Genomic DNA, 24,685 nt, shown 5'->3' with positions numbered 1-24,685 from the left:
AATGCTAAAACTGGTTTTGAAAAAAATAGCATCTGAGACACTAGAAGAACAGCCAAATTTTTAGGTAGCAATCAAATTTGAGTGCTATCTCCAAATAGAAATTTTGTCTGTTGTAAATTTCCAGTAACGCCTTTAGGGTGGGATACATTAAACAAAGCCAGGAAAAATGGCCACAATCCCAAATAATCACCTCAAATACCTTATATTGTATCTCATCTACATGAAGAATGATACTATATGTCTTGTAATCCTACCCTGAATTTGTGCAGGTCTCTATGAAGTATCAGTCAGGATAACCAGACATACCTAATCGTGTATTTGATGTATAAATCTTAGCTTTGGATGTGGACCCTAGACCAGGACAAAACCTCCCAAATGGCCTTTGCCCAAAATGGAGCAGTAGGATGGTTTCCTTCATCTTCTCAGAGTATTCAGCCACTAATGGTCTGTTGAGATTGTTTAATCCAGATTTGGGAAATCAGTATTATTATACTAATGCAGCAAGCTCTTGGGCCACAGTGCTGCAATTAGAATTTTTATCTCCGCCTACAAAAAAAGCAGTTGTGTAAGAAAGGAAGAGACTGGAGAATCTGAAATTCCGTAACTTAGGTACTGAATTTATGGCTGTTTGGTTGATTTTGTGGAGAGAGAGAGCTATTAAATGCAGATATCTATAATAGGTTTGTATGAATTAGACCATTCAAAAAATAATCAGTATGCTTCTTGAGATGATTTATACTTAATAGTACAAACAATAAAAAAAAATACTTCAAACCTGACGAGCAGTTTTTTTTTTTTTTTGCTTGGTACTTCCCCCCCCCTTTTTTTCTTCTATATCTGTAGATTTAGTAAAAACACATCCTACCACTTTGCAAAGCAGTCATTCACAGCTTTATCCATCACCGGAAACTCACGTATTTTGCCCAGCCGATTAAGGCAGGACGGCGCTACCCGCTGCCCGACGCGATCTGCGGACCGGGCCGGCGCCGCTCCCGCCCGCTGCGCCGGGCAGGCGGCGTGAGGCGGCGCTGAGGGACGTCAGAAATGAGCCCATGAACAGCCCTCGTCGCGCCTCCCTCGCCGCTGTTAACCACGCCGCCGCGCAACGAGCGGAGGCTCCGGGTCGGGCCGCACCTCCCGCGGCCGCCGGCTCCGCCGCAGCGCTGCTCCGCGCCTCGGCGGCGCCGCCCCCTGCCCCGCCGGCGCCGGGGGGACGAGCAGCGCAGCCCGGCATGGGGCGGCCGCAGGGGGCTGTCTCCCGGGCGGGCAGGTAACGGGAGCCCGCTCCGAGCCGGCGGCGCTCCGTTGCCTCAGGGCCCTCCCGCGTCTCCAGCCGCCCGGCCCAGGTAAGGGGAGCGAGGGCCGCCGGTTTCCCGGGGGGAGGCGGGCTGCGAGCGGGGCCCGGCGGAGCCAGCGAGTCCCGCGGGCGCGGGGGGCTGCGCCGCTCGCCTGCGCGTGGCCTGGGGGGCGCGTCAGCACGAGCCCAACGGCAGGGGCGGGCGGACCGAGGGGGGGGCGGGCGGCGCGAGCCCAGCGGCAGGCGCGGGCGGACCGGGGGCGGCGGCCTTCGCGGGCTGCGGAGCTGCTGGGTATCACCCGGCCTGAGGGCACGGAGGCGCCGCTTACAGGGCCCTCCGCTAGCAGTGAAGGGGTAGGTAGACGAAAGGAGGGCAGGCGTTCCCGTTACTTGTATTATTTATAACTGGCACTGTAGGATTGATTAATCTAGGCGGTGTCGTGAGCAGGCGCAGTACTAATGCCTCAGCGGAGGACCCGCAAGTGCATAGCGCGGCTTGTTCAAGACTTGCCGCATCGTGGCCTGTGAAGCCGGCGGGCGAGGCGCTGCCCCCGGGCGCCGCGGCCGCCCCGGCGCCTGCAGCTCCCGGCCCCGGGGGCCTCGAAGCCCCCTGGACGTGGGTCTGCGGTACCGCGCCCGCCTGCGAGGCGGCAGGTGCGCGCCGCTCTGCCCGCGTGGCCGCGCAGGTGGCGGCGATGCGAGGGAGGCTGGTAACATCTTGCATAGCTACGGCTGCCTCCTGAGGTAGCAGAATGAATGGGAAACACGTTGCGGGTTTTCTGTGTGTTCTTATGGTGTTTCTCGATAAATTATGTACTGCTGCAATATTGTGCTAGTTCTTGCTTAGTTCAAGTTAGCTCGAACAGGGTACTGCTGTATTCTCCCCCCCCCCCCCCAGGTTTCTATGTGAGAAACTCTTCAGAATCTGCTTAGTGCAGCAAACTCTGGAGCAACAAAAATTGTAAGCTCTTTCTTTGCTTGAAGCACCTTCTGGTCTAGGTAGACAAGAAAGGCAAACTATTTTGGAGGAGAGTGGTTGGAGCAGACTAGTAGAGCTAAAAATACACAGGCTGGTTCAGGATGAAGAAAGTGCTCAGTTTTCTGTGTTCTTTCACTCATACTGGTGAATTGGTCCACCTGATTTTGAAGTGAGATCATTAAATTTGGGGATATGCTGAATGACGTGTTTTTTTTTTTTTTTACTGGGTTTTTCGTTTTGTACTGGATTGTTCTTCTACGTTTATTTCCTGAAATCTGTAGTAATGGTTGGGGGTTGGGAGGGAATAACTGATGTAACAACACAATTACAATATGCCACAGTTGTTTAATATGCATCAGCTATTGTGAATTGTAGTTTCAAACAAAAACCTTCATAAAGAAGATAGAGGACAGAGTACAGGCTAATTTGGTACTTGTGACACTGATAGACAGCACAGTAGTAGAAGTAGCAGCTCTCTTTAACCACAGACAGATGTTACGCTGTAATCACAGAACTGATGTTATCCATTGATCTATTTGTTCAAAGTGGAGAGTGGAGTGAATGGGGCTGAACTGTGGTTTGTTTTCTTTTTTAAATAGCTAAATAGGGTTGGAGAATCTTCTACAGATAGTGGGTAGGGACTAATTTAGAGAAACAATGGGCCAGAGAAAAGGGGAGTTGTGTGTGCCTGGCAGTGGCAGACATCTGCCCAATGTTTATAGGAATCTGAGAAAGGGAGAGCATCTTTATTACTGAAATAAGGACTCATCAAAAAGCTGTAACTTTAAGTGGAAGATTATCTAGAAAAATAAATGTTTTTCTGTGTCTTTTACTATTTCTAATACACTTAGGTATTGTTTTGTATTAGTTACTTTCTTACTCCATAGCCCTTCTTTGTCACCAATCATCTCTGAGGGAAAGAAATTAAGATGTTTTATTTTTGCTGATTCCAAAAACTTGTCAAATGAATAATGCCACATGATTATAAATATAACATTTTACTTTGAAAAATATTGCACACTGAACTGTTTCACTCTATTGTAAATTGCTTAACTTCTTGAGTCCAATTAAAAAATATTTGCAATTTTTGTAAAGTATTAATAAAGATGCAGGTATCATCCCCCCTTGGCCACCATCATCCTGTTTGTTTTATGGCTTTGATGGATGAAAAAGTCCCGTTGCAGTTCCCCAATGAGAACAGTCCCCCTTGGAAATGACTTCCATTACTCTGAATACCCTCAATTCTGATTATCTGTCCAAGCATTTCATGAGACCTGTGGAATTCTGTGCTGAGGTATGCAGACTAGGCCAAAACGGAGGCAGGTGGGGTTAAGTTTTAGGTAGCTGCCATAAATGATTCTCCTAGTAATCTGCCCAGGGAATGAAGTGAAAAGCTAATCAAAGCTAACTATTTTCAATAGTACTACATTCTGTATAATGTGCTCTTTGATGAACAAGTGTTGTTAGGTTAAAAAAAAGTAAAATGTATTTCCTAATTAGGTTTTGCAGAGCCATCTTAAAACCATGAAGCTGTCTGCAGATCAAACTTCCACTTACTTTCCAAGGTTTCTCTTTTAAGTAGTTTCTCCTGGTACAATATTTAAAAGGTTATGATGTTAAAAGAAAAATATCTTTATAATATATTGAAACTGCTTATACATAGAGAAGCAATTTTTGCAGATACTGTTCTGCAGCATTTAAAAACTGCCTTCTCCAGGGATCTTCCCAATATCATTGCTGTATTACAAATCAGCTTATGGCCTAAAGCTCCGATAATTTTAACAGCATTTATGTGTAGTACTTGCAGTGTTATCAAGTCATTTTACATCTATAAGATTATAGTGGGGTACTGAAAAGGGTACGTTTGATAGTATCATGAATTCTGTGTTATTACATGGATGTTTTGATTGTTGTTTTTTTCCTTTGTCATTCACACTTCTGGGAGCTGTTTATATTCAAGGGGGAATTGGATGACGCTAGATTGGACACTGATTTTCGCTTTGCTTTGAAGTGACAACAGCCTTCTCAAAAGGTTTGACTTTATATTTTAGTAATCAAATTTTAATTTTTATTACCTGGTGAGAACACAAAGGCCAAATGGCATGTATAACTAACCTTGAAATACTGTTTTAAATGAGTGCATTCTAAATCTTGATTTTATGTAGTCTGTCCCGTATGATGTTCTTTTTTTGGGTGTCTTTTTCATCAAGTGCCTTTGTCCCAGTTTTTTTGAAAGGTCTCTTTATTGTCCAATGTATAGATGGACTGAGCAACATGAATCATTAACTAGTGCACATGTTGTACCAAGTAGGTCTGGAAAAGACATGTATTCAAGTTGATATTACATTGTATTTAATGCATTTTTAACACAAATTTTCTTGCCTTATTCTGTAGGAATAATATATGTATGAGCACTTCTTAATGAAAATTTGCTAATATGTGTGGAAGGAGGGTTTGGAAGTAAGATTTGAGGAAGTGTTTTGTCTTGAGGTTGAAAACACCCAAATATTTCTGATATGAAAGCCTGGAGTACTGGTAATTTCCCAGCAGACATGTTTTTATTATAGCCTTGCTATGTCATGACTGAATTTTTTTTTTTGCGGTTCCCATGGCAACCAGGACTTTAGCTCTGCAAAAGGGAATGCTGTGTATGGTTTGGGGAGGTATAAATTTTCTTTATAACAGAAGAAGTGTTGATCCATGAAAAGAGCTGATCAGGCACCCTGGTGTGTTTTTTCATTAATAATCTGTGTTCTGCCTATAAGATTACATGTAAATATGAATTTCTATATGGCAGAAATAAGGTTACCACTTCTAATCCTTGTCACAGTGTAAGAGGTGTTGGAAAATGTGAAGGCTTATTGTAGTTTTAGCATGGAAAGCATGTTGTCTTCCAGGGGGAATCTTGACAAACAGGAGGCCACATGTGTAAACACTGTATATGCATATAGCAAAGTAATGAGATTTAAATTCACTCAGGATTTGTACTGGCTTCTACTAATGTTTACTTTGGCTTAATGGACCTGTTTCCAAGATGCATTAATAAAATATTTACTTTTTAAATGGACTTGCACATTTTAACACAAGAATCTCAAATGTTGTCTGCAGTTCACGTGCCAAGATTTGTAATAAGGGTCAATAATCTCATAAGTGTGTGTGTGTATCTCTTACCTTCTAAGATGAATGCTTTGATTATTTTACTCAAGATAGTTTACAAAGACAGAGGGTGAAGCCCAGTGTCACGACGAGAGATTTTTGCGCTTTCTGAATTCGGGTAACATGGTCTGAAGTTGCTGTATCTGCAGTAGGGTATTGGCGACGTAGGCAATGGGGACACCACTGCTTCCTCTCATGTTCTTTCTCTGAGCCAAATTGCGGATGCATTGCCAAAATTTGCTTCTGAAAGCTGTGGATGGTAAAACCTATTACTGCTTTCTTTGTATAATTCCTTTTTGAAAGGAAGGCTTCTGACAACAGCTTTGCATATCCATTTCTACAGACTTAAAGTGTTTATTACTCTTGAGAATAATGATATTGATAGGGCTGGGTGCCTAAACAAAACTTTCAGCATATAAAATGACTTAGTGAGGGGTGACTTATTAAATTTGAACTCAAGTAAGAACATGAATTCAATATGTAGGTTAGAATTGGAAATGAAAGGTTTGGGATCTGTCCTGAATACAGCATAGATGTTTTGAACTAAAGACTTATAGGAAGACCCTTGATAGAGGAAGTACATCTAGTGCATAGGCCGTTTTTTCTAAATTAGATTCTTCTTATTATTATTGTTTTCCCCCAAGAAGGAAAGCAAAATATTACTGGAGCACTTTTTCAGAAAAAAATTAAGTCAGTTCCAACTTGTCGATTTTTTTATTTTGTTATTATTTCTATTTTTCACTCTTTTGATAACTGGCAACAAAGAAAGTGGGGATGTTGCACTGTTACTAAAACAAATGGCACATGTAAACTACACAATTATTGTTTATTTTGTGAAAGCCTCTACAACGAAGAAAAACATCTACATGGCATCTGAAAGGCAATATAAAAGTGCATTGAAAACAAATTTGGGAGATGAAGTCTGCTCCCAGATCTCTGCAGAGATCAAACACGTGCAGTTCTGCTGGGGAAGTAGCGTATGGGATGGGAGTATGGCAACCTACTACTAAGATGATAGCTTCATCCAGACACCCATGTGTGAAAGATTTTTCACTAGCATGGCCGCCTTTAAATGTCATAGATTGTGTCAAAGCAATGGTTACATACACATAAGGGAGAGACCAAGCTTCACCCTTGTACCCATGCATGCATTCCCTGGATGCATTACAATATGAGTATGTTGAATAACAGCTTATAGCCAGCAGTAATGTGTCATTCAGAAGGCTCTATATGATTTTTGTGCATCCTCATATTTGGAAATTCAAGAAAATCAGAGTGGGAAAATGAGAATTTTGAACGTGGGTCTGCAAAGCGTGATAGCATCTGGTGGTTTATTGTGTGCCCCTCCTCCCTCTGCCATGCCAAGAAAACCAATTTCTAGTTTTGCTTGTAGTACTAGGCAGTGCAGTTTTTCACTGAGTGATTTGTCCAGTGCTCCCTTGGTGAGAATTCAAGAGGTGGTTGCTAGCTCAGACTTTGTGCTTGAGGTCAGGAGAAGGGATCCCTTAACTGTACTTAAAGAATGAAAAGAAGAGTTGTGGGTTGCAGTCTTGGATCTTTTCCATTGCATACAGAAGGGATGAAGGACTGGTGATTCCATGTAAAATTTGATGAATATGTCAGACAACTAGTTTCTGTAGCTCTTTAGGGACACATTAGAAGAAGGAACAATGCAGTGATATAATCACTGACCCCAGATTATTCTCAGCTATAAATCCTTCAATTGCAATCTCCACTGTTCCTTCAGCATGTGTTGTTCACATTTAAGGGCTTTTCAGATCATCTCTATCACCATCTGCTACGTAAAGGAAACAAAACAATTTCTGCGCGTGGGGAGCCAAAAGACCTGCGCAGAGAGATGAGGATTTGCAAAAATACATCTGGTCTCTAAGAACTTGTTTATCAGGTTGGTTTCAAAGACATACTCTGCACTAGTCACTATGCTGTCATTATGGATGAAAAACAAAAAGAGGTGATAAGTTATTTGTAGGCACGTACAAGGTTTTCAAACAGTTCAAGTACTGTGTACTGTATGTATGTATGCATATGAACTGTTGCAAAAAAAAGTTCTTTCATGCTTGCGTATAAGAAATGCTACACATCCTAATGTTTTTCCAGTTAGAATGAGGGAAACAGTCCATATGTGAAGCATCTTGTCAGCATGAATATAATATTATTTGATAACATTTGTTCTGCATAGGCAGTTAGAAGATAAGCAACAGTATTTCTTAACTGAAAGTATTCACTAGGTGTCAGTGCATGATCACGCCAAGCTGATGTTCTTGCTGAGAAGTTGTGTGAAAACTATGGTATCTCCCTTGTGAATAGGGATTTTAAAGGAAACCGCTGCTTTTGCCTTCAGAATGTAACATGGCTTAAATTTAAGAATAAAAGCTCATTAAAAGCAATCGATTCAATATATTTTATTTAGGAGTGGTTCTGATAGAAAGGTTGATTTTAAAATCATGCTTTATGCTAAGTAAAGGTATTCTGAAGACTTACAGTAGCCCATGGGTTGATCATCATCTAGCCTTTTTGACAAGATCTGATGAGGATGAAATGTTGCTGTATCTGATGGTTTGATGTACTGATCAAACACTGTACATGATACTGCTTCTGATCCTGGGTATGACTAAAATTTCCATGAAGATGAGGGGAAAAAAATCATAGTTTTCATAATGATACATTATCTGTAACACAAACACATTCACTTGTTTGCAAAACTGTTGTTTTCCATAATGGCTATAAAAGTCAGGTCCATAGTTGTCAATCAAAGTGGAGGACAAACACTATGAATACAGCTAAAATTGACTGGCTTTATTTAGGCAAATTATCTTATTCTCTTGCCATATTTTGTCACTAGAATGAAATGTGATGTTGTTTATTAGAATATCTCTTAATGTGTGAATTACATGCATCTCAGCATTAGGCTGTTTTTTCAGCAGATTTAAATTCAGAATATTTAAACTAGCTTTAAACTGATTTTAGTGACAGATGATTAGAGGAAGTATCTTTTTAATTCTGCAAAGGGTAGTAAGCTTACATTTAGCATTTTAACTTGTTGCAGAACTATGCTCTTTTCTGTCTTGTGTGTGGAGGTATTCAGTGGGAACTATACGTTAGTAGGTTAAAATATAGTCTGTCATTCACTTGATGAATATGAATATTTGAAATGTAGGTCACTGGCTTCCTTGTAGCTTCCACTTCATACAGAACTCTTCTTATTAGGTTTCAATTCATGCCACTTAGTGAGTGATAAACACACGTTTATACACAACTGTTATGCCTGATCTATTTACAGGTGAGGCCTTCCTTAACTCTACTATCTTGTATGGTAAGGAAGTTGTTAATACCTGTGCTAATAGATAAAAGAAGTTAGTTTAATCGCATACTCAATATGTAGTGGAAATAATGATTTGATCACTTGATGGCTGGCATTTAGTATTTTCCCTATTGTAGCTGTAAAAGAGAACCTATCATTGGTGTCATCTTTGTTTATCCATACCACTTAACTTTCAGATACTCTTCTATCTGTTTGTCAGAGACAGAGGAGTATTTCTTGATCTCCTCTTTGTTACATTGTATAATGAGATTTGTGCACTACATCTTTCACTATGGGATGCAGCCACCTAGCTAGCCAGATTTCAAGACTAATTTTGATTTAGCTTGCATAGAGAAGATCCATAAGATACAGGCTAATAAGACAAGCAGGGATTAGGTAGACCAGTGTCTAACATATGCCTCTCCCTTTTACTGACATACGGAATATAAATGTGTATAACGAGCTCCTAATGTAAGAGAGTTTGAGTATCTTCTCATTGTATATGATTCTTTGCATTTGTCTCTCTAAACAGTGGATGAAAACCCATTCTCCAGCCTCAGTTGCTCATCAGCTTCACCAGAATTACTATTGATTCATAATGATGGAAAATAGAGCAGATTCTGTCACTGTCTTAATTGCTTCTAACTAAGATTTAACAATCTATGTATAAGAAATGTTGATTTTTGTTTTTAATGACAACTTTGAAATTCTTTCAGGACCTCTCTTCAGAAGTTGATTTGTCTGAAAAGAGATCTCTTTGCTCAGTGGCAAATAATTTATTTTTCCTCTTTTGACATATCTTGAGAAATTCGTTAAAATCAATGCCAGTGCTTTCTGCTGTGCTGCTTTTCATTGCCAACCGTGACACTTTTTTTGGTATGGTTCCTGTGAAGTTCATGATTCTGTGATGCATTTTTTGCAGCCCTAATGATATGTTGGAGGTGATTAAAAAGGCACTTGCAACCTGGGAAATCAATTTGATGGGTCTCTTAGCTGCCACTTACAGAGTAATACATTGCTGTGTTTTTAGCATAGCATCCCACTCTTCCATGTGGGTTCTTCATTATGATCTGTAAGGATCAGAATACTTATTTTAGTCATGCACCTTAGGCATCACTTCTAGAATGTAGGTGCCTGTTCCTAGCAGGATAATCCTTAATGTCTAATTTAGCCTTAGTTTTTCCTACCCAGTCAATGAAGAAGCATTTACATTGTCAAATCTATGGCTGGTAGTGAGTTTTCTGTTCCACGTTGGCAGACTGATCCAGCTCCAGTCCAGAGATTATGTAGTCGGATTAGCATAGAAGCAATAATCCTTGTCTAAGACTATTTGGAATGTTTTGACTGGGGATGCTTCTCACTTGCTAAAATGGACAGGTTAGCACAATAGTATGTCTAAAATTTCTGACTTTCTTTGGAGTATGGGCAGTTGTGTATACTGGGAATCCAAAGCACTGATCCCTCCTCTATGGGTAGACTCTTAATATAATAGAATTTTCTCTTTTACAAGTGTTAGACATTGACTTTTTTTATTGTAGTTGAGAGCAGTTGCAAAGAGAGTGAGAGGCTTGGTTGCAGTTCTTTCCTCTGCCTGAAAGTATTCAAATCTACACCTGCGTCTTCCAGAAACATGCCATAACTGACAAGCTGCAAAATAGTTTGTGGAAGACTGGAGATCAGTGAAAAATGTAATCTCGGGAGGAGAGGAAGAACAAAAAGAAACATAATACTCTAAAAGCTAATGATTGTGTCATTCATCAGGCAAAGGGATATCTGGGCTTGCTTTCTGGCTCACAAAATTGCTTCTGTATTTTATACAATGTTTTGGGGATAGGGACTAGGACCACGGGCTGTTCCCTACCAGCTGCATTTCCTCTTCTAGAACTTTTTTGCAAACTGTTTGAGAAGACAAGTGGATTGTTTGCAGAATCCCGTTTTCTTACTGGGGTGTGGCTGAAGTTCATGTCATGCAGCAACCAAGTATATCTCAATTTATGAGTAAAACTGTGCTCAACATTATGAACTCTACCTTAGCTCTGATAGAGCTAGAAGGTAAACTATGTAGGACCTTTTCATTGCAAAGAGCATGATAAATCAGACGCCCAGTGAATTTCTCAAAAGGCAACTAATCTTCTTTCATATTATTTCTCTAGAGTACTCTTAGCAACTCTGCTACATACAAGCTTTATATTTGTTTACTTTTCCTTCAATAGTTTAATTCAGTGCTATACAGAGCATCATTTAAGATCAAAGATCTTTATCCAGTGCTTACATGGTGCATAAGTTCTTATGTTTTTTAGATGTGCAATATTGAACTTCACTTTAAAAAGCCAATTATGTTTTTAAAAAATACATACCAGAAGAAACATAAATGGAACAGGTGAAAGAATGGCTCTTAGAACACAATGTCATTGAAAGGTTGATGATTACTGGTTAGTTGCATGTCTTTATGGGCTGGACACTGTTTCCTCAGATGTTGTTTCTCCCTGTCTGTTTTTGTGAGCCGTGCCTCAGCAGCACGGGGGATAAAAAATGAGTACTATGATAGCAACTGTGCACAGCCTTTCTTAAAAGTATGCACAGGTTAAAGCAGTAGCTCCTTCAGTGACTTCTGGTGTTGCATTTTGCACAAGTGAAATAAAAAATTTAGTACTTGTATTGGGAAGAATGTAAAGTGATGTTCTCTTTTTGTTTTTTTTAAAGAGAAATTAGATTTTGAAAAAATATGTTTATTTTATGATTGTATAATGTACTTGAGGACCAGACTTACCATTTGGTGTCCTCTTTGATCACTGGAGCTGCATATGCATATGCAAAATATGAGACAGAAAAAGCCTAAAATAAGGGTGACTAAGGGTAGTTTTGTGAGTTCTCTGGTAACGTACCTGGACTGATTGTGGGCAATCCCTCAATATTAGCTGTGTCTTGGTTTAGAGCTGGTTTTAGGTGAATGTGACCAACATGTGAGGCTGAGGACAGGGAAGCTGTAGAGTTACGCATGAAGCTGGGCTGTGCAGGGAGAGCAGACCTTGTGGAGAAGAACTGGATTGGGAGAGCAAGGAGACTCAACATGTAGTTGGAATCAGTGGTGGCACTCAGGGCTCAATTTATCTAATATAAATTAAGTGGGGTTTTTTTGTTTGTTTGTTTTTTAATTTTCTTCTTTGTAAAATAAGAGATGTCCACAAAGCTAACAGAGGGTCAGTGTCAAATGTCTGGAGCAAATGAAACTTGGTATTATCTCCCTTCCTGATGGTTTTCCACCTTCCCTTTCTGAATTAGATGTTTGTAACTAAGTTCAGTCTAACTAGTTAAGCACAGAATATTCAGATTCATGGGTTTACGTTTTGGAGATTTTTATTATATTGTAGTACTGTCTGCAGTGAATTCTAAAAGAGCCACTAAAGACTGTCAAAAAAGGAAGAATATTTACATGATGTCTGTTTGTTAAATATTAATAAGCCTCCAAGAACACAGATGTGTGTGAGCACACACATACACATGTGTGCATATATGATATCTAAAATCAAATTTCAAGTGTTTTCCCTAAGTGCAGGTTCAGTAGCAACATCTGTGGGATTTATTTGCCATAAGCATTCCATGTAAAACATTTTCTGGTTTTGAACAGAAAATTTGATCTGAGTGTAGGTATTTAAGACTGATCTTGTACGTCTTTCATTGATAAGAATTTCTTACGGTTGGAAAACAGATGAATATAAAAAAAATCTTATACTTCCCAATTACAAATGGTCTTTGATGGTATTTATTAAAGTAATTATTTCTGCAAAAATGAAAATCTCCAGGCCGGCCTAGGACACATGCAAGCATTTTTTTTCAGGCATCTTTATGCCTAATTGCTAGCTAGGTCAAAATTGGTTTGACTCAAGGTCATCTTAAAGGTTTCATCGAGGCAGTGCCTTAGTAGAGAAGGAAGGAATATAAGTAAAAGAGACTCATCTAACCTGGTAAATAAGCAGAAAGAAAAAGAAACCTTATTAATCTTTCAGTTGTTCAATTATGGTGACTAAGACTCATAAGCAACCTGTTATAGCATTAAAAAGTGGTACTTGAACTAGGTGTCAGCTTCCCCTTTGCCATCAGTTTGTGTCTGTGCTCGTTCCAGAAGGGGTGGTCCCTCATCTTTTTTCTTCCAGTACTGTTGAAGCATTATGCTCCTGGACCTGATGTGGCTGAAAACTAATCTTTTTTTCTTCTTCTTCTTCTTCTTCTTCTTCTTCTTCTTCTTCTTCCTTTTTTCTTACAGCTAGCAAAAACTAGGTTAGTATGTATTTGTTTAGTTTTGCTTAATTGTCTTTCAGTCATGAAGTCTAGACTATGGTTCAAAAGAGACTTGTTTTCAAAGTTTTATGTTTCAGTCTTGTTTTCTATTATTTATCATGAAAAGTGGATTTCTGATTATGGAAAGAACTTATCTTAGTTATTGGTGCGTAAGTAATTGGAGTTGGAAATAATTGCCATGCTAGAAAGCTGAGCTATGATTGCCACAGATGAATTAATGGGAATCTGTGTATACTCTGGCACAGACATTCTTTTCTTACATTTTCTCTCCTAATCTTTTGTCATTTATTATACTGCTTTTGATTTCACTGAAGGCAGATGACAGTACTCTTAAGTTGATTGAAGGAGTATAAATGGAGGTTGGTAAGTGGGCAGGAGTCTGAGGAAGTTGAAATTTATGTAATTTGCATTTTGAAGAGGTGAAAATTAGATGGCCTGAATATGCTTCTTAATTTTTTTCCTCAAATTTGTTCCCACTTGACAGTAGTTTTATGGAGGTTTCTGGTATTCTTACACAAGCTACGTGTACATATATATGTGTGTGTGTATGTATATATACACATATAAGAGAGGAAGTAAGAGTCTTTCCATTTGTTTGTTTTTATTAAAGTATAAAGAAAAAGTTTCTACTCTGCTTCTTTTCATTTCCAACTGCAACGCTTTTTTGGTATAATAGGTATAATACCTATTATAACAGAGGTGCTGCGGTACTCTGTCTCTTAAAACTGAGGAAGGAGTTAAAGCTTTCTGATTTTGGCATCCTTTCATCTGCACAGCAAGCAGTGTATTCCTTTTCTTCACCATCTTAGAATAGTTTTTTTTTTTTCCTCCCTAAAATAACATTTTTGTCAAGTGTCAGATCCACTGACCAATATGGTCGCTTGTTAGCATGCTCATGTACTGTATAAAAAGGGCTTGGTTTCAAAAGGGGTAAACTGGAACACATTCTGTTAGGCACAGCTGGTTCAGAGATGGCAAAGTCCTCTAGGTTCTGTTAAGCAGTAAATATGGATGAATGCTATGGAAAAGTAATCCTATTCTGCTCTCGTGACGCAGTTTAAATTCTCAAACTATAGGATAATATGTTTTCACTGTGTATGTCCATACACAGTATTGTCCATAATTATCCAACTTCTTCTCCAACCCCAACAGCCATCCCTTCAGGCTTCATTAAATGCAATCAGTAGGACAGTGATGCTGATACAACTTTATGAAGCCAAAATAAGTGTATGGCTTCTGCATTTTAATATATTGATACTTCTGACTTCAGAGCTCTGGTTTGTTCAGAAACATGGGGAAACTCTGTCACACCTGCCCTACATGATAGCTTCTCACTATTTAAACTTTGGATTATTGTAATTCTACCTGTGTCAGGAGATTTTTAGGGCTGGAATATGATGGCATCTCTCCACTATTTGTGAGAAAGAAACCTCAATTTTCCATTTGCTTTGCCATAAATTGTAAGTAACTTCTCCGTGATGGCAGCAGCATTCAAATTAAAGGAATGCAAGCAAGACTAGTGTGGATTTCATAACAGAACATCAATGGATCAGTTCTTCTGACCAAGCAAGATTTTCCAGGCAGCAGCCCTGAGTGTACACCAAAAAGTCATAAATAGTTCATTCCTCACTTTCTTCTTTTTCTTCTATCAGTGTTCATTCCACTTGAGACCATACTGGCACATTTCTTAATACCACTGGATTCTGAGTTGCTGCATGGAATTAGCAGTGGCTGTGAAATTCATATAATCTTGTTGCTGCTTCACAATGCTTGGTCCCTGTTTCCCTTCGGGGATCTTTTCACAAGTATCTGCTTAGATCCAGAAGTCCCTGGGAGCTACAGAAGTACTTCCTACTCATCACAATAGCTGCTTTTTTTACAATGGTTACTTTATTTTGCAAAGAGGAAGGGAAGTTGGCAACCCATTCTGGATTTAAGGCAGCTAAACCTCAGAATCCAGAAGTTCAAATTCAGAGTTGTCAGTAGCCAATATTATTCCTGGTATGAAGAAAAGGAATTTGTTTGTGATGCACCTGGAACATTGAACATGGTTTCATATAGTAATAATACAAGTTCAGCAATGAATAATCCCAGTCCATAAGCAAGAGGAAATATAATTTCAAATTCCTTTCATTTTGTACCTCCACAGCTTCTTAGATCTTTATGATCATCCTCAGATGGATGGTGATGTCTTTCCCCCTCCTCACCATTTGGATAGTTGGTTGTATAAAAGAGCAGATCTTTACGTAGCTCATTCTTCATCTTAACGACAAAGACTTTTAAGAAGTTGAACCTTTTCCCTTCACAAACTGTGCTAGTCATTGGTGTAACTCTTGACCCAAAGCAGTGAGAGCCTTTCTTCCTCTAGACAGGTTCCTGGTCACTTTAGATTTTTAATTCTACAGCTGATCTTCCAACCAAGCATTGACAATGGTTGTCTTTCCTAGGCTACCTGGCCTCTGACACCTAAGTAATGCTCCTCTATGCCAGACTTTCTCAGCTGCCTCTAGATGTGCTTCACTGTGCTATTTCGCTGATAGATCTTTCGGCAGGCAAGTTGCTCTTCCTCAAGTTGTATAACAGCATCTCCCAATGTGGCAATACCCATGCAGTGTTTTCAGGAACCTCTCTCCTAACCCTGGACATAAACACATGTGTTTATCCTGGAGATTTTTTGAATGATCAGATTGCAAAAAGCCAGTTGCCTCGGGAAGAACAGAGCCTGCACATCAGTGTATTAGAACACAAGTATATTTAGAATGCATGCAAAGGACTTATCTCCTATTTCAAATTGTATGTTCCAGTCATGACAGACATGTAGGATGTAGAACACTGAGAAACAAAATGTTGAAGTCTGACCCCTTTCAGGAGATCTAAGAGATCTAATGTGTAGAACATGACATATCTTCCTGGGATCCTGCTAGCAGAAAGGTAGATAAAATTCTTATTTCTAGACCATGTGTAAGAGATTTGTTCTGATGTCCTACTAACAGTCTTCTGTGAGAGCCATTATGCTGTTGGAGATCTGTTTGCTTCCCATATTAGTAGGGGAAATGATAGCTCTTTTGTTGCTGAGCTAGACAGTAGCTACTGTTTTTCTTAGGCAAATGCCTGATCCAGTGTTTAGTAGGCTGATGAACAAGATGGTAACAGTTCCAACTGTCTGTCTCTATCACCAAGTATCAAGCTCTACCTATATATTCATTAAGCAGTAAGTTAGGGCTGATCTCACACTTGACAGAAGAGATCTACAGTAATTGTTTTTAATGAAGGATTATGCAATCAGCTATCAAAAAGTTGCTTAATCTAAGGATAGCTGATGGGAGTCATCCAGTATATGAATGTCTGTGTGGATTATTAAGTGAAGATAAAAGATGTTACCAGTAATTGGAGTTCTTTGCATAAATCTACAAGTACCTTTTGCCTCCTGGTCATCTCTTCCCTTTCCTTTTCTCCTACATGTAAAGATTTCACAAACAGTCCTGGAGGTTCCTGCAGAGCATTGGTGACAACTTCTTGACACAGGTGGTGGAGGAGCCAACAAGGAGAGGTGTGCTGCTGGACCTCGTACTAACAAACAAAGAAGGACTGGTGGAAGATGTGAAGGTCGGGGGCTGCCTTGGCTGCAGTGACCATGAGATGGTGGAGTTCAGGATCCTGCGAGGAGGCAGCAGGGCACCAAGTAGGATCGTAACCCTGGACTTCAGGAGAGCAAACTTTGGCCTCTTCAGGGACCTACTTGGAGGAATCCCATGGGTGAGGGCCCTAGAAGGAAGGGGTGTTCAAGAGAGCTGGTTAATATTCAAACATCACTTCCTCCAGGCTCAAGAGCGGTGCATCCCTATGAGTAGGAAGTCAAGCAAAGGAGGCAGGAGACCTGCATGAATGAGCAAGGAGCTCCTGGCAAAACTCACCCAGAAGAAGGAAGTCTACAGAAAGTGGAAAGGGGGACAGGCCACTTGGGAGGAATATAGGAACGTTGTCAGAGTATGCAGGGATGCGACGAGGAAGGCTAAGGCCCGTTTGGAATTAAATCTGGCAAGAGATGTCAAGGACAGCAAGAAGGGCTTCTTCAAATACATCAGCAGCAAGAGGAAGACTAGGGAAAATGTGGGCCCTTTGCTGAACGGGGTGGGTGCCCTGGTGACGAAGGATGCAGAGAAGGCAGAGTTACTGAATGCCTTCTTTGCTTCAGTCTTTACTGCTCAGGCCAGCCCTCAGGAACCCCAGATCCTGGAGGCAAGAGAGAAAGTCTGGAGGAAGGAAGACTTTCCCTTGGTGGAGGAGGATTGGGTTAGAGATCATTTAAGCAAACTTGACACCCACAAATCCATGGGCCCTGATGGGATGCACCCACGAGTGCTGAGGGAGCTGGCGGATGTCATTGCTAAGCCACTCTCCATCATCTTTGAAAGGTCATGGAGGACAGGAGAGGTGCCTGAGGACTGGAAGAAAGCCAATGTCACCCCAGTCTTCAAAAAGGGCAAGAAGGAGGACCCAGGGAACTACAGGCCAGTCAGCCTCACCTGCATCCCTGGAAAGGTGATGGAGCAGCTCATCCTGGAGGCCATCTCCAAGCATGTGGAGAACAAGAAGGTGATCAGGAGTAGTCAGCATGGCTTCACCAAGGGGAAATCATGCCTAACCAATCTGATAGCCTTCTATGATGGAATGACTGGCTGGGTAGATGAGGGGAGAGCAGTGGATGTTGTCTACCTAGACTTCAGCAAGGCTTTTGACACTGTCTCCCATAGCATCCTCATAGGTAAGCTCAGGAAGTGTGGGTTAGATGAGTGGACAGTGAGGTGGCTTGAGAACTGGCTGAATGGCAGAGCTCAGAGAGTTGTGATCAGTGGCACAGAGTCTAGTTGGAGGCCTGTAGCTAGCGGTGTCCCCCAGGGGTCAGTACTGGATCCAGTCTTGTTCAACTTCTTCATCAATGACCTGGATGAAGGCACAGAGTGCACCCTCAGCAAGTTTGCTGACGATACAAAACTGGGAGGAGTGGCCGATACGCCAGAGGGCTGTGCTGCCATTCAGAGAGACCTGGACAGGCTGGAGAGGTGGGCAGAGAGGAACCTCATGAAGTTCAACAAAGGCAAGTGCAGGGTCCTGCACCTGGGGAGGAATAACCCCATGCACCAGTGCAGGCTGGGGGCTGACCTGCTGGAAAGCAGCTCTGCGGAGAAGGACCTGGGAGTGCTGGTGGACACCAAGTTAAGCATGAGGCAGCAATGTGCCCTTGTGGCCAAGAAGGCCAATGGTATGCTGGGGTGCATCAGGAAGCGTGTTGCCAGCAGGTCGAGGGAGGTGATTCTCCCCCTCTACTCAGCCCTGGTGAGGCCACATCTGGAGTACTGCGTCCAGTTCTGGGCTCCCCAGTACAAGAGGGATGTGGCACTATTGGAGCAAGTGCAGCGAAGGGCTACAAAGATGATTAGGGGACTGGAGCATCTCTCTTATGAGGAAAGACTGAGGGAGCTGGGCCTGTTTAGCTTGGAGAAGAGAAGGCTGCAAGGAGATCTTATCAATGTGTACAAGTATCTGAAGGGAGGGTGTCGAGAGGATGGGACCAGACTCTTTTCAGTGGTGCCCAGCGACAGGACGCAAGGCAATGGGCACAAACTGAAACACAGACACTTCCATCTTAACATGAGGAAATACTTTTTCACTGTGAGGGTGACAGAGCACTGGAACAGGTTGCCCAGAGAGGTGGTGGAGTCTCCTTCTCTGGAGATATTCAAAACGCGCCTGGATGCAATCCTGTGCAATGTGCTCTAGGTGACGCTGCTTGAGCAGGGGGGTTGGACTAGATGATCTCCAGAGGTCCCTTCCAACCTCAGCGATTCTGTGATTCTGTGATTTGCATTTCAGAAGAAACTAAAATGGTGCAGGCTATGCTGCACGGCCTCCTAAACATGAGGGCAGATGGGGCATGAGCACATCCTATACTGGACTGTAGGAGGAACAAAGTTGTCTAGTCTTGATGTGAATCTACGTGTGAAGCATAAGGAACTATAGTTACTAGTAAGCAAGCTCTCAACCCCTAACACTCCACCCCCAAATCTCACTACGTACTTTCTTCAAACTGTGGAGTAAAGGCCACTAACAGAAAACCGGATACAGAATTTAACCAGGGATCTTCTTTGATATCAAACACTACTGTAAACAGTTTTCTGTACTGATCTAGCTTTAAAGGATTTAAACTCCTCTGTCTCTAGATATATAAATTCTCCTTGGTATTAGGAAGGAGACTGGTGTGTGCCCTAAAGCGCTATGGACCAGATATGGGATGGAATAAAGGACGGAGAGGAAACAGAAAGAGTTATCAAATAAAACAGAACTGCTGTTTTGAGTGTTTTTTTTTTTTTTAATATAAATAAGTATAAAACCAAAAGGGAAAGAAAAAGGGACTACTGATGGAGCCTACTGAGTGAGGGGCATGGAACAATTAGCTCTATTAAAGGAAGAGGCTAAAAGAAGGTATTCTGGGAAGGGTCATGGTTATGTTACAAAATACAAGAGATCATCTGAGATTCTAATTTCTTATTAAACTGTGTCAGTTCACCTTCACAAATCAGGGTCCTCTAAGACATTAAGATAAACATGAGTGTTCCCCCCCGGATCCCTGAGTGTGGAAGTGTGTGTGGTTTAAGCATCCTTGTAAATAACTTGTACTATGCGAGTGTCATTTTGCTTGTTTCCAGTCAGTCAGTGCAGCACCTGTGAAGCTGGTGTCCACCATACCTTATCATTAGGTTACAGTAAGAAGTAAAAATCTTGAATGGTAAGCCTTGACACAAAGAACTGTAAGTTGCAAGTGAAACCTGAAACAGGATTCAAGAATGTTTTGTAATGAACCAAGCCAAGTAGGGAACTGCTTTCAGCCCTGGCAACATAGCTATATAGCTTCAGCCAAAGGACACTGGCAGCCTAGCAGGTTCTGAGTTCAACTTATGTTCTTTCAATTTACTGATTCAGTACCATTGTATGGTAAAGCAGAGGGGATTACTGAGGTATAATTTGTATAGACTTTCTACACTTTTTTCTTTGAAGCTTTTTTTCCAGGAAGGAGCTGTTACTGCAACATAGTGCAGTTCTAAAAAGGGATTATAAAAAGGAGCCTCATTCTTTGTAGAGTCAGAGAAAATGCAAGCAAATATTTCAGTAGCACAGACATAATCAGGGAAAGGAGAAGTGAAAAAGTCATTTTGGGAATTTACTTCCTGCTGAAGCCTTCCTTTTGCCTAGCATAATTGTTCTAGAGAAAAATTTTAAAATGTATATTGTAGGGAGTAGAAGTAAAGAGGGGAGAACAGAGTGCTGGAAGTTCAAAGAAAGATGAAACAGTCAAATGATTATAAGCACATCTACTAATCACTTGAGTCACAGCAGGAAGTAGGTACAAACCTGGGTTCAAAAAGGATACAATTTCCCTTTCCCCATCTCTGTGTATATGTGATTAATTAGTCCAATAATAGCACTTCAGAGCTGGAAAGAGTTGTTGTGACTTTGCAGATGTTAGCTATAGAAACCGCTAGTCTGGCTCATACGTGGTGCCAGGGAGTTGCAAGGGCAGCAGGCTGCTTTCAGGGCAGGTGAGTCGGGAGCCGAGGGTGCCAACAAGGCAGGCAGGGACTGGTCCCCAGCAGGGCACAGTGCTGCAGTAGCCGAGCGAGGCAGGCCCAGGGATGGTGGCCAGGTAGGCCAAGAGTCCTGTGGCTGCCCTGCAGGTCAGGGCCATAGTCGTGAAGCAGGTCTGGGGTCAAACCAGGAAGTCAAATCTGTGGATCAGGGTCAGGATCTGGAGCGAGGGGGTTTGTGCCAGGTATGGGCATGGCTGCAATGTTGCAGCATAGCTCAGGCAGGGACCAAGGGCAAGAGGCTTCACTTAAAAGCAGATTCCTTGCAAAGGAGGGGCAGGCCCTTGCTGGGGCTTCCTCTAGCTCAGTCTTTCAAGGCCACAAGCTGCAATTCTAAATTGGCCTTAAGCCCAGGCAGCCAAACCCCCAGGACAGAAGAGAGATGCACTCAGGGTCCTCACATACTAGCAGAATAGCATTTCATATGTTAAAATGGTATTTATGAAGTCAGATGACTTGAGTTAACTTTTGATGTACATAACTGCAAATTTCACATGGACTGACTGAACAGTATTCAGAATTTATAACCTCCACTTGGCAGTTTCTTCAAAAAATCAAGAACACCAGTCTGTTAGCGAGGTTTGTGTGTGCAGTTTTTATGAAGTGTGGAGGAAACATCAGCCTACTTAATAATCATTTTTGGAGCAGGACTGTTTATTTTAGAAACATTGTCTGTCTGTAATATGGAGTTGCTTCAGTCTGGGATAAATGTAGAGGGTTTTTTGTGTTTTTTGTTGTGTTGTTTTGTTTTAATAACTGTCTTTTTTTGCAGTAGGTTTTTGCAGGACATTCTGGCTTGTGTGTGTGTGCTGCCCACTACTCTGTGATTAATTATTCTAATAATGCTTCAGGGCTGGAACACCATTGCACTTTGCATCTGTACTGAAAAGATTATTAAATCCAATTTTGAGACTACCATTCTCTACTTCATTCTGTCTCCATCAGCAGTCAGGCTGGTTGAGAGGTGAAGCCTTGGTGCTCAGTTTCTGAAAGCATACATAGATGCCTGGTTAGTTTAAACTTTTTCCTACAGACCAAAAAAAAGTCTGACAGGTATCTTCCAGCCAGTCAATCATTAGGGCAAAACTTCTGTTTACACTTTCCTCAATATTCTTGAAATTCCTTCTGCATGAAAAGATTTTTTCTGAATTTTAAGCCTAATATTTATTTTAGTGTTTTTAACACTTTTGGAGGAATGAATTTCCATTTTCTAGACACCTAGGAAGAGGTTTTAAGTTAAACTGAGGCAATTTGGTTAAAAAGACACTTACTTTGCTTGTTCAGACAGAATCTGGATGTTGTGCACATGATCCACTCACAGTTCATTATGATAAGTCTGACAGCTAATTTTTTCAGAAGCTAAAGCAGCTATTACTTTACAGTGGAAGTATGCTAATTCATATGGTCTCACTGTGGTTAAAGATCAATAATTCAGGGAAGAGGATAGATGCTGTTATTTAAAAGAATTAATAGTTAAATTTATGAGAGAGTCATAGCCGAAGATTGAAATTTGTAAACAGACATGTATTTGTCAGCTTCTGCTGCTTAATGTTTTCCTTTCAAATGAAAATCCTGGAGTACAAATGGTTTGAAGTGGTGATAAACTTGCCTTTGCTAAGACTGAAAGTTCATTCTTGATTTTAGTTTAACTTAAATTGTCATAAAATCAGTGTAATGCTGTTGTCTTCTGCTGAGTTGATACCCGATTGATATGGATATATGGAAAAATCAGGCTTCTCTGGGCTTGAAAAGACATTTTTCATTAAGATTTAAAAGGTTACAAATAGACTTAGTATAACTGAGGCACACAAACTGAATTTCTTTGCTCTTTCATTCTTTGCATTTGATGACTTCTCATTTAGGTTGAAAGTTTTGTGAGGACGAGGTTCACATTGGATTTTGACACAGGATTTTGGCTAGTATATTATAAGTAATAGAGATACACAAGCACAGGTTATATAGGTAGAACTTAAAGAAAAGGGTAAATGTCTAGTACTTACTCTCTTACAGGTATCTCATAAACTGCCTCAAGCAGAAACATTAGTATGCTTTAATAAAAGAAAATGTGTTTAGCTGATCTTAGGGGTTATATACATTAAAATGAATGGGGTACAGTTACAATTCAATAGAAATTGAAGTCACAGAAGATCTGAGTTCTCTCTTTCCTTTTTATTCTGGCCTTCAAGCTTGTGATACTGCAAATCTCAGTGCCTGACCATTATTTTTACCCCTTACACTTGGTATTCATTTGCAGTTGAATGGTAGTAGGAAATCACTGTCATCAATCTCTGAATTATTCTAATTTGCATTGAGATTTCAGATCCTTGTTTTGTATAAAAGCTCCATTGTTGTTTTGATAATCCTAGAATTTCTTAAATACACAGCAGCACTCTTCACTGAAAATCTGGGTAGCTGAGTCAGCCTCAAAGAATGTGTATAGGCAGTAAATGTGTTCGTACAGCTGCTTGCTTGTTTTTTCTTAGGAAAAAGGCACTGAAGGGGAGAATTGCTATTCACTAGTGGAGCTGCAGGTTATTAATAGAGAGACTTCTTTTTTTCCTGTCTCTAAATTTTGTCATTACCTTCCAGTGCAGAGTATCCTCACTGATTACTGAGTAGCTCATCAAAGCTGTTTTTCAGATGTGCTTTTTTTTGTTTGTTTTCCTCCCCTTGCTGTTTTCCCTTTTTGCTAGTGTGTAGATGGGGGCGGGGAGTGGGAAATAAAGAGAGAGCATGTTCCAGAGGATGCCAGGATGACTTCAGTTATTGGATGACTGCTGTCTGATGGATGGAGAAAGGAGGAGTAAACCTTTCAGTCTGCACTGACGGAGCTGAAACACAAAGCCAGTTTACAGGTAAGGGAGAGAAAATTCCTTTTCTGAATAGCTGCTCTTGGTCCTTGCCACAATATTTCTCGGCTATAAAAATGCATGTGCAAGCATCTTGCAGTTTGTGCCTCATTCATGACTTTGAAGCAGCTTCTCAGTTTATTATTCCACCATTCTAGGAGATTTCAACTACTATGAGATCCAAAGACAGTGAAATCATAGGCGTGCCTGATGCTATCTGATAACTTTCTCATGTGACAGTATAAGCATTCCATCTCACTGATGCTGAAGTTGCTCAGTAAGCCACGGGAAAGCAGGTCTTTTGTGTGATGGAAAAACTCGCTGTTGAACAATACAATCGTATCAGCTGTTAAACAGTGCAGGAAGATCTAAAATTGTTTTCCTTGAGTCTGGGTGCAGAAAGGACTTGCAAATGGACTGCTTCTAAAATTGTATGTATTTTATTTAGAATGTTGAATATACAGTGAAAATAGAGCCTCAAAACAACTTATAGGTTTAATTTTTTTGTGGATTTTTACATTACTATTTGGTTTGGAATGAATGTAGTTTGTAATTCAATCATAAAATTGTCATTAAAAATATGTTGCATATAATTAAATTATGTGTATAAAAGTGGAAAAATCTTGTAGTACCTACAGCAGTTACATACCAGATTTAATAAACTGTTGAAATATTTTGTATGAAACCTATGCTACCGAGTTTTCATGTTATCAGCAGATTTTAATTCATAGACATTGGGATGGCAAGTATCAAATAACTCGGGACAGAAAAGAGGATTATTTATCTAGCCACATTATTTGGGGATATAGGACTGGAGAATGAAGTCCTGGCCTCACTGAAAGAATCAAGGTTTTTGATACTGGCCTCACTGGAGCCAAGATACCAATGCATGAACTCTCTATTGACGTATTTCAGCATGTTATTCATGTGGTGAATAATTGTTATACCACAGGATCCTATTACGCTGGTTTGAAGCAGAAGTCTTCATTGAAATAAATGACTTGTGATTAAAAATTGTTGCCTGTTTATAGCCTTTTTTGCCCTTTTTTGTCAATCAGTCATTTATATGGCTTCACATTACTGATGGTTTAGATTACTATTTTTTGGTGTATTTCATCTCATAATTATTTTAAAGGAGCT

The 24,685-nt window shown here is 40.6% G+C and overlaps 1 protein-coding gene across 1 annotated transcript in view; it reads left to right on the top strand.

Annotated features, from left to right (window-relative positions):
• Positions 1-1,280: 1,280 nt before the first annotated feature.
• CSRNP3 (cysteine and serine rich nuclear protein 3) overlaps positions 1,281-24,685 on the top strand; it is a 113,037-nt gene continuing 89,632 nt past the window's right edge. Inside the window, exon 1 of the mRNA XM_067298540.1 lies at positions 1,281-1,346. The gene's annotated coding sequence lies outside the window, so the exon portion shown is untranslated. The remainder of the gene's footprint in view (positions 1,347-24,685) is intronic.

The sequence above is a fragment of the Apteryx mantelli genome, chromosome 6 (genome assembly GCF_036417845.1).
Source record: "Apteryx mantelli isolate bAptMan1 chromosome 6, bAptMan1.hap1, whole genome shotgun sequence".
Lineage (NCBI taxonomy): Eukaryota > Metazoa > Chordata > Aves > Apterygiformes > Apterygidae > Apteryx > Apteryx mantelli.
Note: the sequence above shows the minus strand (reverse complement) of the source record. Positions and strands in the feature narration are given on the sequence as shown.